This window comes from Tribolium madens, unplaced genomic scaffold (assembly GCF_015345945.1).
Source record: "Tribolium madens isolate multiple individuals breed KSU strain unplaced genomic scaffold, Tmad_KSU_1.1 Scaffold_19;HRSCAF=116;Tcas5.2_LG9, whole genome shotgun sequence".
NCBI lineage: Eukaryota > Metazoa > Arthropoda > Insecta > Coleoptera > Tenebrionidae > Tribolium > Tribolium madens.
This window is the reverse complement of record NW_025400983.1, coordinates 12905627-12915430: the sequence shown is the minus strand read 5'-3', so window position 1 is coordinate 12915430 and position 9804 is coordinate 12905627. Positions and strand designations below refer to the sequence as shown.

At 31.0% G+C, this 9804-nt stretch overlaps 1 protein-coding gene across 4 annotated transcripts in view; it reads left to right on the top strand.

The window, feature by feature from the left end:
* The window catches only part of LOC123011255, a 44045-nt gene that overhangs the window by 3349 nt on the left and 30892 nt on the right, over positions 1-9804 (top strand). For 3 of the 4 annotated variants that reach the window (XM_044408656.1, XM_044408640.1, XM_044408616.1), the window contains exon 1: positions 2264-2396. The exons of the other annotated variant lie outside the window; for it this stretch is intronic. The gene's annotated coding sequence lies outside the window, so the exon portion shown is untranslated. Of the gene's footprint in view, positions 1-2263; positions 2397-9804 lie in introns of those variants that run through there. 4 annotated transcript variants of the gene reach the window in all.

Sequence of the window (9804 nt, the reverse complement as noted above, 5' to 3'; positions counted from 1 at the left end):
GATAAATATAAAAATGGGTGTTATCCTGATACACAAATCTTATTATCTTCTAACCTTGACATAAATTCAATTTTGAAATAAAAATACAATAGCAGAGAATACAATTAACATAAAAATCTAATAAATCAAAGAGAAAACGAAAATTTCTTAATTTGTTATTATGTGATGATTTATTTATTAGGTATATTTGTATTTTTTTAACGTAATAATCTGTCAAGCTTTGGTTTTTTTTGGACAATACGAAAATTGTACGAAGAATTCCTAAAATTAAAAGCAGACTGTTTCAGAACTCGCGTTCCAGAGAAAAATGTCAAAAAAATTTACCATTTATTTTTTGAAATTTAACATTTTTTTTATGTCTATTTAATGTTACTAATGATCGTGTACAGTATGTACACGGATTACTGTACGGATTTAGTTTACAAGAGGAACAATTTTTTTATCTTTAATTTTACGCCAAAAAAGCAAAGGAAAAGCATTTTTTGCTTCACCTAAAACGAACAAATCTGTAATTAAAATTTCATTGGAAATAAACAGAGTCGAAGTGCAAAATTTAAACCCCTATAATTTCGAAATTCTCATAGACAGAATTTTTTAAACGTTTTAAGATTTTTCTTTTTAAATAGTTTCTTCATTACAAATTTATGACAATTAGCAGATAATGTGTGCTAGTAAAAGCAGTCTTGGTAATAGATATAAAGGTAAAAAAATCTAAAAAAGCATAAATATGTATTTGTGATGAAACTAACTTATAACTATTGAACATTGAATAATATAGTGAGAAAAGATAATGAAATCTACCAATAGAAGAAGTTTAGCTTAAGGACTTAAAATCTACATCCAAAAATGCCATAAAACACAAGTTTATTTTTGGGACACGCTGTATAGTTGCAAATAATTTCAGGCAATGCACTCGATTAATATTTATCAATTGCCTTTAAAATTAAAATTTTAAAGGTAAATAATGAATTTCACCAACTCGCTGGGACACACTAGATAGAAATTATTTCCGTCTTTTTTTACATAAAACGTCAGTGGTGTAGATTATGCACAGATGCGGTTAATTTATGCCCATTGTTTTAAAAAATTAAAAAAGTCTTTTCTTTATTCAACTTTTTCGAGTGTTCAAACGTCAATTTTTTGGGTGTCATGAACACCCTGTATTTTTTAAAAACGGTTGAATCGGATAGAGCATGTTTTAAAAAGAGAAAAATGAAAAGTCCAAAGATATTTTTTCTATTTCGGTGTCACAATGAGCATTTTGGGTAATTGAAAACAGTTGCACGAAATGCAACTTTGTAGTTACACTGTTTTTAGTAACATTTTATGCAATCCTTTTGCCAGACTGCAGACTGTCGTTTTTAAGTAAGAAATTGTTATAGATTAACGTGTTTTACCGAAATTAATGTAATTTTATCTATTTTCAAGTAATTTCAAGCGATTTGGGTGCCGCAAACGTCAAATGTCATCAAGTTTAACTATCAAATATAATAATAAATACAATTTAAAATGTGCTCAATAAAAAAATAGTAATAAAAACACATGGATTGGACGTCATTGTGATATTCGTGCATTTTAAAACTCGCCACTGCGTGACTCATGTCACAAACTACTAGTATCACCTTTGTTTTTTAAAATACAATTGTGTGTACAGAGTACATTTGACCTTTTTGACATTTTTTAATTGTTTCTAGTATCTTATCTTACTTGGTATTTTTCTCTGGGGTACGATTTCTAAAACACCATGTATACTTCTTTGAAGTGAACAATATTTTTGCAATTTCAAGTTAGGAATAAGTACCTATCTTTTAAACTATAGTTTTTTTCTAAAAATGTTTGTTTAATTTACAATTGACTACACTTTTACAGAAATATTTATCTCCAATCAGTAAAACTCGCAAATTATTCCATGTAAACAAGTTTCTTTTGAACACGTTGTTCAACTTTCTTTCTGTATCTTTCGACGTTGAATTTGGAACTTTTCGTGCATGAATAGTTCCAAGCAGCAACCTTGAGAACCATTTGCATAAAAATACTATAAATCAGTTGATGAGTAATAAAATATACCTTTTTCTATAACGATTCTTAACGACTTTTTACACTAAAACTTATAAGAAAAAAATTAAATTTAATCCTATTTCATCGTAAGGTCATGGCTTTTCATCAGCAGAGAGTGTTAAGTGAGTGACCTCAGCGGAAGGAAGGAAGGTAGGGGAACCTTTTGGAGGAACTCAAGACTTGCACTTGGCGATTTCTGAACCGCATTTGACTCAGCGCGCGCGTCTGGTGTTGGTGTTTAGAAAAAGGTGCGAATAGCGTATGGTACCACGATTTATGGTACTTACGGATTCATACTGTCGTGCTTAATTGGAGCGTATTTGCTGTTATGTTATTGGGTGAGTGGCAAATAAAAATTGTAAAATAAAAAATTTATAATTCGGTGTCAGCAAGTTTCGAGAAAACCATTAATTAAATGTTTCACCGTCCTCTATAACCACATCTTGTTTTTATCACCAAAAAAGATCTTTTCAAAACAGCGCATCATGAGATAATTGAATTTTAAACTAGATGGTGGGCAGATAAGGAAATGCAAAAAACCCATGGCACCACTTTAGGTCATCTTTAAAACGTGAATCATCATTGATGTTTATTAACCGCAAATCTGATTAAAAACTATATATTTCTAATATCGTTATGCTCATTAATTTGCATCATTAAATCTTCTGAAATGAATCTAGTGGTGATTCTGCAAAATTTGATGCTGATTTTGATTTCAAATATGCGAGTGATTTCTGAATATGGAAACTTGATTTTGTCAGAAAAATAATCACTAAACCATGAGATCGAAAAATTCGCAGAATGCCATTTAGCATTCAGAAAAATATTAACAGTTGAACAAAGTCGCTTCGCCCACTGATTTATTGCAGACAATTAATCTTACCAAAAGGATTACGTACTGTCGTTTTTCGACTAATATTTTTTACAAGAAGAATTCTTGTAATCTGGTTCTTTAAAAGTTATATATTGTTATTGTAGTTATATATTGTTATAACATTTAAATAACAATAACTGTTTCCAAATATGGGCAATATGTACATACATTTAATCTTATTGGTTCAGTGTCTTAGTTTTTTAGATATATGTATTTGTAAAAAGGTATTGAAAAATTGATTGCAAACTGAGTCTAATAATAAAGAATCAATCTATCACTGATAGTTTAGCTACTATAACAAAAAAGTTAAAAAAGTTTCTTAAAAATAAAAAAGAACAAGTTATATTTCTAAAACGATAGATAAAACTTTTTTCTTTTTAACCACTATAACATTAGTTACTTAGTTACTTAGTTAGTGTTAGTTAGGGTGCGCCAGAACTCACGAAATTTTTATACAGGGTGATTCTTAAATAGACCGACAAAATTTTATCACATCTTCCTCAGGATAAATGGAGACAAACTTTACCCTTTTTATGTTTATACCTTTTAGGGGCAAAACCCCCTTGATCCGTGCCACTTACGGCGTTTATGAATTGTTGCAATAGTCAAGTACGTTAATACCATGGTTACCACTACCTGTGCTAACACATCAGTGGCGTACGCTTTACTTGGAAAATAAATTTAATAAATTTTATTTGAAGAACGTTTAAACAAAGAATTTTTTAAATATTTTTTCCAGCATGTTCTCATTTGATACTACCAAGGATAAAATTTTGTCGGTCTATTTAAGAATCACCCTGTAGGTAGAATTTTTTAACATTTTTTCCATGTTCCTGGTATCTTACCTTATATGGCATTTTTTTCTGGCGCACCCTGTATACAGTTCCCGAATTGAATTTACAAGAGGAAAAAATATCTTTGGTTTTATGCCAAAAGTGTAAAGGAAAAACATTTTTTGCTTAACTTGAAACAAGCAAATTTCTAATTAAAACTTCATTGATTTTGGACTTGTAATTTAATGTGCTTCCTAAGTCCCATCACATTGGCCGTTTTTTTTGACAACGATGTCACTTTGACAAGTAATTAATTAATTGATTAATGAAAAAAAAATAAAACTGCTTATGTGATGGAATTTAAAACGCAGAGAATAGTAATTTGTACAACCAGTTTTGAAAGTCATACTTTTTTTCACGAATTTGCAGTTGATTAACAAGGGCTCTGCCCGAGTTAATCAAGCAAATGAATGAAAAAAAGGACTTTCGAAACGAGTTTTACACATTATTTTTTTGCATAGTGATAACTCCAAGAAACTCCAATAAAATCGTAATGTATCTCGAGCTCTTTGTAACGAACTCTATAGAAACTATAGAAATAACTATAGAAATCGAGAAATCGTATAAAAAATTATAACCTTCTATACGATTAATCGTGATGAAAATTCAACTTTCGTAATCACTATGCAAAAAAAATTAGTTCAAAATTAAGAGAAAGATGAACTTTTTTTCTAATGAATCAGAATAAAGCAATTTCAATTTTTTCGTTTTTCCTTTGCAGTTTTGCCGTAAAATCAAAGATATTTTTTTTCCTATTGTCAACTCAATCTGGGGACATACTGTATAATATTATTGTCCGTGATTACTGATTAGTCAGAAAAGAAAATAAGTTTTACATTCATATTTGAAACAAGCACCTTTTTCTTTTTTGACCTTTCTTTGAAAAAAAAAAAACCTAGTTATAACATAAACTGAGAAAAAGAACAAAAAAGTAGGACGACAACACTATTTTTTCTCATCATAAATTTGTTTTTATTTAAAAAATTCGATAATGAAAAAGTCATCAAGACACTTTGGATCTCATATTTAACAACTTGCATCAATAGTTAGTTTTAAAAGTTTAATATGTGATTTTTATTGCTTTATTGCTTCATTAATTAAGGCTAAGTCAAATACACTCTATGAAGGATGAAGAAACTTAGACACAATATTACACAGGAGTAAGATTGATTTTCAACTCTGCTTTCTTCGTAAATAAAAGTTGTTGCAATAGTGTATACATGCGTTAATATTGAATTTAATTGACTAATTAATTTGGTGTTTTTGTTTGACTTAGACAATTCTGCCTGTTCTAAACTGATGAGAGTTTCACTTATTTATTCAAAGAATAAAATAAATAACATATATTAACCTGAAAAAAACAGGCAATCGACAGTGTCAGTGAAACTTATTTCATTAATACTAATAAGTTTTTGCTTCTATTATTTACGATCTAATTTAAAATTTTAAACAAATTTGTGAAGGTAAGGTATTCATAAGATAAACTAGAAAGTAGGACAAAATATAAGAATACGGTATTTCTGTTATACAAATTAGAAATTTTTTATACAAAAATAGGTAAAAGATTATAACATCTTTAAGTATGAATAGATTTGGTATTATTGACAATAATTTATGCTTTCTTGTCCACATTAGGTAGTTATATTTTTCCAAACATTGTGGAAAATTTGAATTTAAAATTCGTCAAACTAAAATCTTCAATTATTTGTTCAGAAATAACAGAATTGATAATAAACACAGGTGTAACTAAATGATTATTCAACATAAACTAGTAAATTTAAATTACACGCAAAAAGAAAAACCTATGAACATTATGTAAGAAGTGGCAAAAGTCTCCTTGACTGAGTATTTTTTTGGGAGACCACAACGTTGTTCGTTCAAGGAACCGATTTAGTCAATTTTATTATTAAAAGCGGCTTGATGCTGAAAAAATATCCCCAACGAAGGCCGGCAATGCCTTATTAAAGTATTGTAATTAAATCCATGATCTTAAACCTTGTCATGTTCAAATTTTCGCGCCTTGACAATGGGAAAATTTGTTTATGGTTGTGATTGGAATTTTCTGTTAGTTTGAATACGACGCTAATTTATTTGACCAAGGTTTGTCCATTTAGGGAATCGAAGGGCATCCAGATTTATTCGGTTGCAGTTGGTTCTAAAAGACGTAAAGATCAAGGATACGAGGAAGCGCAAATATCGGATCAAATGTAAGCTGAAAGACATGCAGCAGGGATTAAAGATGTCCGAATTGTCGAAGGCGTGGGCGCTTTAAAACTTTAACAATAAAATAAACTGTTGACGAACAACACGTAGCGGTACACCACACAGTTAATAAACGAATACCAAAGTTCAAGTCTCGCATAAAACAGCAGCTACCCTGTCAGGTGAGGTCCATATAAGGAACCATCTTGTGGAATTCGCCTCGTCCGCTGTTGACTTTTTTCCCGCCAGCGAGCCTAAACTACGGAAAAATCGGCACGCCACGTGAATCGCTAATCTCTATCGATTGCAGTAATTGCTTCAGTGACAATTATTGCTAAACGTATCCTCATAGCTCACACACCGTCGAGAGAAACTAAGAAAAAGTCGCTGCTGTTGCACGGAGTGAAATATGCCTCATGGCAGGACAAGATTGCAAAACGCAGCTGTGCAAAATCGTTCATTTTAAGTTTCTCTAACCCAATTTATAATTGTACCAGAAGTTTGATTTTTTTCTAAACTAATAGATGTGCAAAAGCACTTTTGCACAATGTTCCTAAGAAGCAGCTTTTTTGTTGGCAATAGAAAAAGTTGGGAAACTTTCTTAAATAATACAAATTTTACATTTTTCTACAATTTACGCATTTCTTGGATAGTTAGACGACAGAACCCAAAAACTTGATCCTCTCATGGTTTAGATTGCAGAAGTCTTGAAAATAAATCTTTTTAGCCTTCCTTGCGACAGCTTTAAAAATAAAAACGACTAAATGAGAGACGAAGGTATTAATACAGTGTATTAAAGGATACCTATTATGTATTATGATTTGATTTAATTTTCGTTCCAATAAGCTTTGGTATCAACTCACGTAACATATGTAATATAAACTAGGAATAACTGCAAAAGACGGGCGTCGTTTGATTTTAAAGAACTCTTGTCGCTCGAACGCCTAGATTTCTCTATTCGAGTGTGCATCAAAAATGTGTAAATTTGGATTAGGTGGAGCACCCCTTTAATAAGAATAATTTAAGTCAAGTGTCTTAGGTGTTTTACGTTTACTAAGTTATTAATAACACTAGAGAGCATAACTATAGCACCAACTTTATTTACATATAATTTATACCTACCTAATGTTAATTAACTTTTTTTATTTTAACAAACATTAAAATAAACTACTACAACAATTATTAATAATAAACTGTTTTGAAGCCAAGATAAAATGTAGTAGGAATTGTTTGGCTTAATTTAGGACCAAAAATAAAAAAAAAATTAAAAAAGTTATTACGAAAAATGCATCAAAGCACTAAGTATTAGCAGTGCCACTGTTGCCGACACCGGCGCCGGCGTCCGTATCAGTTGCCGGCTAAAATCACTTGCCGGCAAAGAATTTAAGTGTAGGAAGGTAATTTCTGCTAGTATAACTAGTATAAACATTTACAAAATGTAAATCAAATGATTTTTGCTTCTTCTGATCGGTATATCTATTAAACTTACTCTGTATACATATTGCTTAATTCATAAAACTGAATAGTTTTCAATGAAATTTTTTTCATTTTCAGGTTGCATGACGGTGTTGGGTCAAAATATTTATATAATATTTGGCATATTGAACTACTGTCACATCAATTTTTTCATATGAGCGATTTTAATTAGACCCTAATATCTTCGTTCCTGTATGAGAATTAGGTGATAGGTGGATGATTTTGCTCTTATGCAAATAATAACAATTGTTATTTTTTTATAAATCAATAATTAAAGTAAACGTTTATGTTAATTAATGTAAATTACGTGTATATGCAAAATTTCAGCTTGTTTAGTAAAAAGGAGCTTTGACTCACAAAAGACAGACAACAAAGCAATTTAAATAAAAGCTTTTAAAAATGATTTGCTAAAAGACTATTATTAAATTCTTCATATGAAAAAAAACTGTTTTCAGCTTCCCTTTTGATGTTTTAATGTTATGTAGTTGACGTAAAAGAGACGATTTTTATCGTAAATAATAAAAAATATTTTTTAAGTTTGTTTAACTGCCTTATTTCAGTATACAGGGTGTTTCAGAAATCGCGCTGTAGAGAAAAAATTCAAATAAGATAAGATACAAGGAAAAAAATGTTTAAAAAATTTCATCTCTTAAAAAATTTGTCAATGAACGCCACGAATAATGTTAAACATAGTTACATAGTTAATTTAGGATACATCTTCGAATCCTCTTCTAATAGTCTGTAGCAAACAAACTTGGAAAATTATTTTTCCAACAGAAATAAATAGTCAAAGTGCACAATTTAAACTCCCATAACTTTAATAGTTATTTATTCTACGAGTTTGAGTGTAAATCGGACGCATTATTTCACCGAGTGGATTTTTAAACCACGAGTGTAACGAATGGTTTATCATCCACGAGGTGGAATAAAGCGTCCGATTTACACTCAAACGAGTTGAATACAACATTTTATTCTTCGAATTAGACTCAACAAGGCTTAAACTTGCTTTAAATCTGTTAAAAATAATCTGACGTTTCGTATTAAGAAATGCCAAACAGTTGTCAACACTTACACGGGAGAAAAATCGTAAATCTTGACACTGTCGAAGAATAAAAAAAATTATAGATAGAATTTAACATTTTTCCATATTTATGGTATCATACCCTACATGTTTTTTTAATAATACAGTGGCGGACACGGAATTTTGGAATCAAATTTATGTCAATTCAAAAATGTCAATGTAAGCCACACTTTATTGTCATTATGATTGACGTTTCAAACTAAGATTTAAAAGTTTTAGTTGAAATTTATTTTTGACGTCGATTTTCCGAAACAATAAGGCCAGCAATACATGTTCTTATAGTATAAGTTCAATAAATTATTTTGATTTGTTGTCATTTTTTCTCTAGCTATCAGGATAAAAATTACAAACACCAAAAGTGAGGTTAGTTGCCTAAGGCCCGTTTACATTTTTATAACAGTCGAATGACAAATCGTCCAAAAATCCGTGTACGCCAGTCTAGTATAAAACAAGTCTTATTAATTTTGTGTGTGTCACTTGATTTGGCGAACCCTGTACTTATCGAAGTACATAAGGGACTGGCAACAAAGGGCCAATGACACCTGCTTGACCGCAAAGACCAGTAGCAGCATCTCGATTGCTGAGTGTAATAAATGTTTAAATTAATCTAGATCCCGAGGCGGTGCCATGACCTAGTCCAGCCACCACTTCCTGGTCATTATCCGCGATAATGAGTGTCGAGAACAAACACCTCATGATTGATCCTCCAGGTCAACCTTTTAACGGACCCATGGTTTATGGTATACCAAATATGGTCGTATGATGATGATGAGGAAGTCGTTTTCAACACAACGGTTTTTCCGCGAAGCTACCCTTCGATTCATTTTGGTATTCTTGTTTGATTTTCGTTTATTCATCGTGACTTGCTTTTCCTCCGGCAAAATTCATCTGAGAGGAATGACTCAGTTTAGGCCATTGTCTTTACCAATTACTTTTTCTTTGCGTACCACCATCATGTTATTTATTTGTACAAGAGATCACGTCGCTTGGACTTTTACGTCTCGTAAATCAATATTGCAACTGATTTATTGCCTACCTGGATCTTGTTAAACTTTTCTTGGACGCAATCGTATGTTTTATAGATTTTTGCTTTTGTATCAGAATGGAGTGGTGGACAGTTTATGGATGTCTGGTACTACGTGAGAACAAAATCCTCGCAGATAGCCTTGAGACGAGCCTTAACGTTCATTATTTCACCTGCATTATTTCATACCGGCACGACTTTTTAGTGAATCTTCTTGATTTGCATTATTTTTTGCATCGGGAGTATTTCTAGACTG